The sequence below is a fragment of the Microcebus murinus genome, chromosome 13 (genome assembly GCF_040939455.1).
Source record: "Microcebus murinus isolate Inina chromosome 13, M.murinus_Inina_mat1.0, whole genome shotgun sequence".
Lineage (NCBI taxonomy): Eukaryota > Metazoa > Chordata > Mammalia > Primates > Cheirogaleidae > Microcebus > Microcebus murinus.
Window position 1 is genome coordinate 73,841,838 of NC_134116.1, and position 10,705 is coordinate 73,852,542.

Consider the following 10,705-nt stretch of genomic DNA (forward strand, 5'->3'; position numbering starts at 1 on the left):
ACTAAAGCCCCGACCCTCACCACACAGAATGGGACTGTATTTGGAGATAGTTTGGGGGCAGTAATTAAGGTTGAATGAGGTCGTCAGGGTGGGGCTCTAATCCCATGGGACTGGTGTCTGTATAAGAAGAGGAAGAGACTCCAGGGGTTGCAGGCCCACAGAAAAAAAGGCCACATGAAGACCCAGCAAGGGACAGCCACCTGCAAACAGGGAAGACAGCCCTCATCAAAAACCAGATTTGCCCCTTGCTGTGGTTCCAATGCGTCCCCCAAAGTTCATGTGTTGGGAACTTAATCCCTTATGCAATAGTGTTGGGAGGCGATCAGGTCATGGGGCTCTGGCCCCAGAAGTGGATCAATGTCATTACCCGAGGAGTGGGTTGGTCATGGAGAGACTGGGTTTGTTATAAAATTGAGTTTCACTCTCTCTTACCCTGTTGCCTACAGCCAGGTGCTGATGCAGCCAGAAGGTCCTTGCCAGATGCCAGCACCTTGATGTTGGATTTCCCAGCCTCTGGAACCAAATAAATTTCTGTTCATTATAAATGACCCAGTGTGTGGTCTGTTACAGTAGCATACACAGACTAAGACACGCCTCGATCGTGGACTTCCAGCATCCAGAACTGTGAGAAAGCAAATTTCTGTTTTTTATGCTGCTCAGTCTGTGGCACCTGGTGACAGCAGCCCAAGCTGTCTATGACCCTTCTCACCGTCAGACACGCACCCGTTCCTTAGGGCTAGTGACCATGGCTTGCAGCTCCCTGAGGGCACAGGTGGCTTCTGCTCAGTGCTGTGCACGGGCTGTCGCTGCTGCATGGCCCCTCCTCTCCTCACAGTCCCTCGCTCAGCTTTTAAGACACGGTGTAAACATCACCTACTCAAGGCTGAGTTTGATGTCCCTTCTCCTTGCCCCATGGGACGCATGATACCTCCCGTGTATGCCCTGAGCATGTCATTTACTGTAAGAGTTGTGTTATTGATTTACTCGGTCTGTCTTTCCCACTAAGCCCATTAGAGAGAGAGAAAAAAAAAACAAAACCTGTATCTCATGCCTTTTTATCCCTAGCACAATGTGGTTTCATAGAAGAGATCAAATTTATTTTACTGAATGAATGAATAAATGAATGGAAAGCAGCGTGGTGTCATGGTTATATAAAAAGTTCTCAGAACAGTGCCTGGCGTAACTAAGTACTATTGAGTGTTTGTTAAATAAATGAACAAAATATACTGAATGTGCTTCAGATCATTTTTCCTGCAATTGTAACTGTAAAAAGTCTTGTGAAAGCTAAAGTAGGAACATATGGAGAAAATAAAAGCCCAGATTTGCAAAGAGATCTACCCCTGCAAATATGTTAAAATTCGTAGTTGTTGCACTGATTCCTGACAACTTTAGTCATGGCTGAACTAGAATGGAAAATTTTACTTCTTTCCCTCTGTGCTTACCTCATCGGGCTCTGGCTGTGTTATTCTGAGTTCACTGCTTCCTGTCGGCCCAAATAAACACTCCCTCTCGGTGGCAGGGTTCGCATGGAAGCCTACCCAGAACTGCCAGTGCATCCCGGTTGCATGTGCTCTTTGGCACTTTGGTTAAACCTCTTTAATTGCTGGCGGGGCACTCAGCGCTGCGGGGCGCGGAGGCGAATGTAGGTTAGGATGTTGCAGCAGCCGGGAGCATCTGGCACATGGGGAGTCCAGAGCAAGCACAGACGAGTGCAGAGAAGAGCAGGCCTGCTGATGAGAACCACGTGTGGGAAGCAGGGTACCCTTCAATTCTGCACACACCCACGGACCGCTTGCACGGGCTGGGTGCTTGCAACTCAAAGACCTCTTCCGTGTCTCCAAGGACCTCGAAGTCAAGCCAGGTACAACTGGCCAATGACTGCCGGAAGAGGAGATGGAGGAGGAAGCAGGGGCACGTGGGGACAGCCAGATACGTAGGAGAACGTCAGAAAGGAGGGTCTCCAAGCCCAGGAACGAAAGTGGCGATTACCATGTGTCCCCCAAAATAAGACAGGGTCTTAGATTTATTTTTCCTCAAGAAGACATCCTAGGGTTTATTTTCAGGGGATGTGTTATTTTCCCCTCAAAGCCTCAGCTTGCAGCACACACAGGATGGCCGGGACCTGATGACCTTGTTGGTGGGGCTGCCCGCAGAGGTAACTTTCTGGTTACCTCTGGGATAGTAGCTGTCACCATGGGGCAGATGAGAAGGTCTGCTTTACTGCTCCACAACAAAATGCATGGGTTGTGCAGATGCGCTGCGTAGCCACGCCGATCACTAGGTCTTATTTTCGGAGTAGGGCTTATGTTGCGCACATGCTTAGAAGTCCTGCTAGGGCTTATTTTATGGGGAGGTCTTATTTTCGGGGAAACACGGTAGGTATAGGAAGCAACCAAGTGTGCATCTAGAACTTATAATGTGGTCAGGTGCAGTGGAAATCTCATTTGGAAGGATATGATGTTACAAAGATTTTTAAATTTTCTGCACAATGTTTTGACATCATAAGAAACCTTTGTGGCTGAGGAGAGACTCCCCTTCTTCCAGATCTAGCCAATTCTTGAAGGACTTAGCCTTTGATATGCAAACTAACCTAACGCAGAGAGCCCAGCCTCTCCTCTCTCTGGCCCACGCACCCAGGAGGCAAAACTCTGCCCTCTGCATGCCAGGACCAGGCGCCAGGCAACTGGAGACCGCTCTTAGAGCCAGCCAGGATTACCCACACTAGCCAATGCCAAGCCATTCACCCTGCCCCACCTTTCCCAGGGAAACTGCAAAAAGGTCGTGGCCTAAACGTTCCCCTCACTCTTGTCTTCTGTCTGCACCACCCTTGTGGCCCTGCGGGAGTGCCCTGCCTCCTATCTCTAGGACCCCTGAGTCTAGCAAACTTTGTTTTTTACTTGAGTTTCCTCTTGTGGCCACGCCTGACTGACCATCTCATAAAAGAATACAGAACAGAGAGATGGCTTGTTGTCATGGTGGCTACAGGGAAGATTCCCACTCTGGCCGGGAGGTTGCACTAGAAGGACTCTGAGAGCCCTTCTAACTCTACAAATGTATTACTCCAATGTGGGCACATTGGCAAAGCCAAGGGGTGGACCAGGGAACCCCATAATAACCTCAAAATCATTGCTGACCCGGAAGAAGCCAACGGACTAAACTATTGTTGGGATTTCACATCTCCCTGCATCCCAGTTACAGCATAAACCATGACAACAATAATGATAATGGCTAATATTTAGTGACAGCTTCTTTATGCCAGATGCTGTTTTAAGTGCCTTCAGTGGATGATCTTATTTAATCCTCTAAGCTAGGGACTATCTATGTTCCATTTTATGGAAAGAAGAGTAGAGGCACACAGAGCACCAGTAACTTGTGACTTGCCCACTGTCACCCAGGTGGTACAATGAGGAAGCGCTTTTCATAAACCCCTTCCTACCCAAGGTGGCCAAGCTGACAAGATGGAAAAGATGAAAAGGGTCACTCTTTCCATGTGCCTAGGATCTAGGACAGAACAGGCAAATGACAGTCCACTGGCTAACTTCCGCCTCCTGCCGATGTTTGTGATACCATGATTAAGGATGTTTTTTATTAATACATTTTTATAGGAATTGCATTGAATCTGTAGCTCATGTTGGGTAGTATTTTTAAATAGTTGGAAAAAAAATAAAGAGTAATAATTTTGTGACATAAAAATTATATGAAGTAAGGCCGGGCGCTGTGGCTCACGCCTGTAATCCTAGCTCTTGGGAGGCCGAGGCGGGCGGATTGCTCAAGGTCAGGAGTTCAAAACCAGCCTGAGCAAGAGCGAGACCCCGTCTCTACTATAAATAGAAAGAAATTAATTGGCCAACTGATATATATATAAAAAAAAATTAGCCGGGCATGGTGGCACATGCCTGTAGTCCCAGCTACCCGGGAGGCTGAGGCAGAAGGATCACTCGAGCCCAGGAGTTTGAGGTTGCTGTGAGCTAGGCTGACGCCACGGCACTCACTCTAGCCTGGGCAACAAAGCGAGACTCTGTCTCAAAAAAAAAACAACAACAACAACAAAAAAATTATATGAAGTAGGCTTACATTTCAACATCCATAAATAAAGTTTTATGAAGACACATCCACATCTAATTGTTTACATATGGCTGGTTCCATGCGACTACAGCAGGCTGTGTAGTTGCAACAGAGATGGTCTGGCCCTTAAAGCCTAAAATATTTACTCTGGACTTTTCCAAAGAAAGTTTGCCAATCCCTTGCTCTAGACACCAGGCTGGAGTTGAGTAAATTGTTCTCTCTTCTCTAGGCAACGCTCAGCCCCCATCTCTCTCTCCAGAACTTAAAGTACACTCCCATTTAAGAGACACCAGACCAAAAAGGAATAAAAGCCACAGCAAAACCCCAGGCTCCCCTATCCTCCAAGTCCTTCTCTTAAATAAAAAAAGACATTACATAATGGCCGTGTTTCTATTGTTCATGCTCTCTGTCACGTTGGTGGTGGCTCTGTGGATGCATTTGTTCCCACAGCCACTCATTCATTCCACAAACCCCACATAAGCCCCTTGGCCCAGTGCCTTCCAGGGTGGGTGAGAGGCTGGGGAGTGGACACTCACGTTCCGTGTAGTCATAGTCACCCCTGGCCTTAGGCCTTGCCCTGCATGTTCAGGCACATACTTTGAACTCACAGGAACCTGAGTTCAGATCCCAGCCCTTGCACTTTGGTCTTTGTGACTATGCGCCGACCACTAAACCACTGGGGCCTGCAAAAGGTGAGGATGCTCCCACCTCCCTCCACGTCTGCGAGGAGCAGTCAACACGAACGGTGTGCGGAAAGCACTTTGCACAAGGCAGGGCATAGGATGGACCCCCAGAAAACTATGACAGTCATCACCACGGCCACCATCATCACTTTCGTACTGAGGAATCTACACAGGTCCACCTTAGAGCTGATAAAGCTGATGCAGATTTCAGAAAAAGCATACGCTCTCTTTTTAAAATTATGTATTTAATAACAGGAAACACAGTACAATTTCTAGCCCCCTTGGTATTTGCTATAATCCCAAGAGCCAACATGATTTGAGTCAGAAAATAAAATGAGAATTTTCCCCACACCAAGGTCCTCTGGGATTCTGAGAAAACACTGAGCGGAATAAGAATCTTAGCCATGCCCGGTTGACGGCAGTGGGGAGGGGACTGCTCACACAGGGCCGAACTCCAGGCCTGCATGTCAGGTCTTCGGAATGCTGGGCCTCATGCAATAATTCCTCTAGAAGAAAAAATTGGCAGGCGTGGAATCTTCAGAAAGAAATGAAGTGCAAAAAAAAAAGCAACCCCCTGCCCCCTGCCCTAGTACATTTTGTTTTCTTTGTGAGGCTTCACAGTCCAGGGCTGAGCAGAGAGCTGGAGTCAGGAAGGCTGGGCCGCCCTTCCTTGATCTCATTTTGGCCTGTAAGTTACCAAAGCAGCCAAGCAAGCGGGGGAAGAAATATTTCCTCAGCTTTGCAACTTTAAACAAACTTGTAACGCTTCACCACTAAGTAACCTGGGTTTAGGGCAGAAAAGTCAGAACATAAGGATTTGATTTTTTTAAACTAATAAACAGAAGCCCTCTACCCAGAGGTAAGCCCTGAAGGCCAGGCAGGGTGTACCCCAAGCCTTGGTCTGTCCCCATAAAGCAGAGGGTGCTGAACACAGTGTCACTCACTGCTTGGATTGGAATCCTGGCTCTGCCATTTGTTAGCTGTGCGACTTTAGGCAAGGGCTTCTCGCCTTCTGCCTCAGTTTCCTCATTTGTAAAATGTAGTTTATTATAGCACCCACTTCTCAGGGCTGTAGAGAGCATTAAATGGATTGTTATATGTAAATCACTAGAGAGTGGAGACTAGCACTGTTTCTCTCTGTGTATATATATAACATATATGCACATGCTTATATGTATGTGTGTGTTCATTAATATATATGCACGTTTCTTAAATAAAATTACATCAAACAATTCATAGTACTATATTTGGTAGCCTTTCTTTTGATGTCTTAATTATGATATATATGACCCATATTGTCGATATTTTAGGTTGTTTCTTATTTTTCACTATTTTAAACAAAAATGCCACTGCTTACATTTTTGTACTTGGATCTTTGGCAAATTTAGTCCAATTACTTGCTGAGAATTCATTCCTAGACTAGATCAGATGTTATGCTCTCTTTCAAGGATTTTGATATGTAATGCCAAATTGTTCTCCAAAAGATGGTACCACTTTAAATTCCCAAAAACATAACAAAAAGGTGCCTATTTCCCCAAATCTTGTCCACCCTGGGTGTTTTCATCCTATTTTATTTTTTTTCCCTCAGGTTGGAGAATTTTATTGTTTTAATCTTTTTTATTTTGTTACCAGGGAGGTTAAAAATTTTTTTGTTTATATTTATTGACTATCTTTATTTTTCTTATGCAAATTTGCTGTTTATATCTGTTGTTAACATATGGAGTCAGCTTTTCCTTATTGGTTTGTAAGAGCTCTTTATATATTAAAGATGTTAACCTTTTTATTTTCAGTTTGTCGTTTGCCCTTTTTTGCTTCATTAAACTCCAAAGTATACCAGAGTATATCTTTTACCATTCAGAAGTTTTGCATGCGTTGTGTGTGTATGTGTGTGCATGTGTTTTAAACACTCAAATCTAGCAATATTTTCCACTATCACTTTTGTCCTGGAAGTCCCAGTTTGTATACAGTCTTTCTCTACCTCACTCCAAATTATAAGAATATTCTTTTTTATTTTCTTCCAACCCATTTATGATTTCATTTTTACACTTAAAAATTAAATTTATCTCAAAATTATTTTGCAACTTAAATCTAATATGTGTGGTTTCTCCTCTAGATTCAGTGATTCTAGAAATTGATCAGTACCCAAGTCTGTAATGAAGATATTAAACAAAAATATGTCAATTTTTTTGAACACCAATGTTCTCCTCTAAAAAACAAAATAATGAAATCTCCTCTGCTTGTAATATAGTGAATAACCTTGTTTTAAAAACTATCAAGTGCTATAGCAGTATATATAATTATCACCAAATTCAACTTCAGGATGTGAAAGGAGTGAGACACAGAAGTGCAAGGTTTGAGAATTTCTCCCAAGATCTGGAAGAAAGAATACTCAGCTGTAAGTTTCCCTAATCTGAGTGACTGATAAGATCATTAAAGTTCCTAAGGCAGGTACAGGGAAGTATTGAGGATGTGTAGGGGGATGGTCTGAGAATATCAATGAAACTTTATTCCTTTAGAGTATCACAGAATTGACTTATATACTGTCAAAAAAAAAAAAAAAAGCACAAGATCCAAGTTTTATAACATAAAAAAATAAAAAGTGGTTAATTATCAGGTATTTCAGTGGGAGGGGGGGAGGGGAGGTAACGTGCATTCCCTAAGTTGTTTTGATTCTTCCTAAACCTCATTCCAAATTTGGTAGTATTATGCAAAATTGCCAGCTCTATTGCACAATATTTGCAAACATTCTCCCTGTATTTTTCTCTAATCAGGATAGTGCAGAGAAGAGACAGAACAGAAGTGGCAGGCCAGGCCACCCTACTCTGGCCCAGGGCTCTGGGCTCTTCACAGAGCTGTGTCCACCCACACCCGAGCCTCACAGTAGGATTCAACTCGGCCACCTTTGCCAGAGTGGCCAGAGGGGGCGCTGGTGAGCGCTAACAGCCTCCCACCGCTCTGCTTCTTCCTTTGGTCCTGACCGTGAAGAAATGATGCCTGTTGACATCTGACTACAAAGATGAGAGAAATTACCCAAGGGGAAACAGCACCATGTTTATGAGTGAAGAGTTAAGAAACTGTTCTTAAAGTTTCTGAATTGCTGAATAATCCACAGTCATTCATCTCTTTTATAGTTAGTGTGTTCAAGGACCTGAAGGACATTATCAGAAACATGAGACGTTTGGAATGGCATTCAAGGATGTGAACTAAAGCTTCCCGCATTCTCTCAGATGAAAGCTAGCACACTTAGCAATAGGGGATACAAGAGGGCAGTGTTCCGCTCTCATTATGGAGCTGCGATTGAATTTTGAGTAAGAAATCTTGATTCTTTGCAATGTGCCCTTCATTTTCTTTTTCCTTTCTGTGCTATTGGACACGCTGAAGATACACCTTTCTTTCTTGTAAGAAAAGCAAGAAATAACTGTGACAACACTTTTTTAATGAGTCTAAGTTTGTCCTACTTACATAAAAAGGACAAAATAACTGCTACCATTTCTTATGTGTGTGGTCCTATTAAGGTAAATATTAAATATTAGCAGTTTTCTAGGTGAAGAAAATGAATCTCAGAGAGATTAATTTGCCTACATTGTCAGGGTTAGGATCTGACCCTGCTTCATCTCACTGCAAAATTTTTGCTCTTTTCTCTACTCTGGGCTGACTTCCCCAAACTGGACCTCTAAAACACAATCATGCCTTTTTTCTTGTTCTGTCTGCTCCTTGGGCAGGACAGGAAAAGGGGAAATGGAGCCTTGCTGGGTTTTTAAATCCAGAAACAGTTTTTATCCATTGAGTCCATGAATTTAATTCTCTGAGGTTTCCAAGAGATATAAGGAGCTAAATTTCTTGGTTGTGTCTTCTTTCATTCCGTCCCCAGGGAACTATAATTCAGGCTGTTTTCCTGACTACTTGATTACTTAGTGCCTCATTCCTACAGTGTAATCTTCCTTCTGCTTTGTTGTTACTCTACAATCTGACAGTCTCAAATCTATATATTGTCTCACCCATGACGTATGGATTTTTGATCTTCTATAATACATATTAAAATAGAAAAATTCAACTCCTAGTTGAATTAGTCAACTCCTAGTGGTCCCCAAGAGATTTACATGAGGGGACATCCTACCATACTGCCAGAGAGAGACTGAGACATTGAGAAGACTATAATTCAATATTTGTAAAGTATTCAGACAGCACTGAAGCACTTGCAACATTAAATAACTGGCATGGTCCAACAATTGCCCATTCTGAAGGCAAACAAGGCAGAAACTGCCCTCACCGCCTGTATTCTGTCCCTTCCCTCAGGCTGCCCTGCACTCCCATGGGGTTCACTGGTCTTGGGATGGGGGGGGCCTTGGCCCTGTATCCTGCTGCTCCCCAGAGTGGGCTCCATCCTGGAGAGACGGAGTGGGGGTGGATGGCAGGTGCTTCAGCCCCCACCAGCAGTGCTGCCCCAGGTTCTCTTCTAACATCCTTGAAGCTAAACGCAAATCCCGTCATGAGAATTCGCTGACACCTTTTTAAAAATATGCAAATGGTTGCGAGCTTATTTCAGAGACAATTTTTTAAAGAAAAGAACCTATATATTTCTTAAATCTAGAGAATGTAACAATTCCTCTGCCACAGCGCAAGGGACAGAAGTCTGTGGAAGAGGGACTGATGGCGACGGACCAAGAGGAAAAGGCGAGTTGCTGCCTGGAACCTTCCGGGGGGAGACCGCAGGGTGGCAGAGCAGGACACAGGGCTGAGGCCCGCGCCAGGCCCCACCCTCTGCACGGCCTCTGTCCGGGGCCCTGTACTCCTTGACCTCTGCCGGGGATGGCCACCCAGGGGAGGTGTCCTCTGCCCGGGAGCGAGAGAGCATCCAGCCTTAGCAAACAGACCGGGCTGGGCCCCTTTAACGGCTGTGATTTGGGGCCGTAAATTCCCCTCACTAAGCCCCAGTTTCCAATATGGAAAAATCACATTGATAATCGTTGTAAAATTTTACCTTTTTGTTATGTGATCCAGTTTACAGCGTGCTTTAGTATACATCATCCCATTTAACAAAATAATACGGAGCAAGGCACTTTGAAAAGAGTGAAATGCTTAACATATGTGAGGAATTTTTGTCTTTCTTTGAAAATGGCTCTGGGTGGCTCGGCCATTGTTTGGTTAAGAGAATTATATAATTTCGAGACATGGCTCCTTATCTTGCGTAGACTGAAAGGCAATTAAACAATTATTCATGTCAGAATCTGAGGTACAGAAAAGGCTGCTTCAAAGGGTCCACTCGCAAAGTGAAAAGCAGTTGAGTAGAAGCAGAGAGCAGTATATAGTTTCCTTCTGGAAGGAATATCCACTCCATATGGCCCCAAGCAAGAATTTCAAACTCAACTGTGGGGAGAAAGAGACAGAAATAAAGACTTTAACTTTTTTTACTCTGATTTTTCTCAGCCATTTTCCACATAGCCTATGGAAACCATCTGTTCCTCTAAACAAAAATGAGCTAAGAGACGGAAAGAATGATTTGATCTCTGTGTGTAGGGATTGTCCAGCCATAAATCAGTGTCTTTTTCCCAGAGGAAGGAGCCAGCAACAAAATGTGGCCCTAAAAAGGACACTTAACTTGCAATCTCTTCACTCTCCTGGTTGCCAATAGCAGAGACAACCGCGAGACACCGTGAAATGAAATTACCCGTCCCGCTACCTGGAGGTAGGCAACCAGGACTCCGGGCTCCCTGGCAGGGGAAACCAATGCCATCGCCCACAGCTGCCACCACCTCTACTTGTCACCATTGCCTGCTCCATGCACCCAAGCCCCAGCGTCTTCCTCAGCCTTGCACGTTTGCTTCCAAGGAGTGGAAACACACCCCCAGGCCGGCCCTGTCTCGGTGCGTGGGCCAATGGTGCCTGCACATGCGTTATCTTCACACAGACTGGACCCTCACGGGGCAGCCAAACATGCACAGTCCTGCAAACAAAAG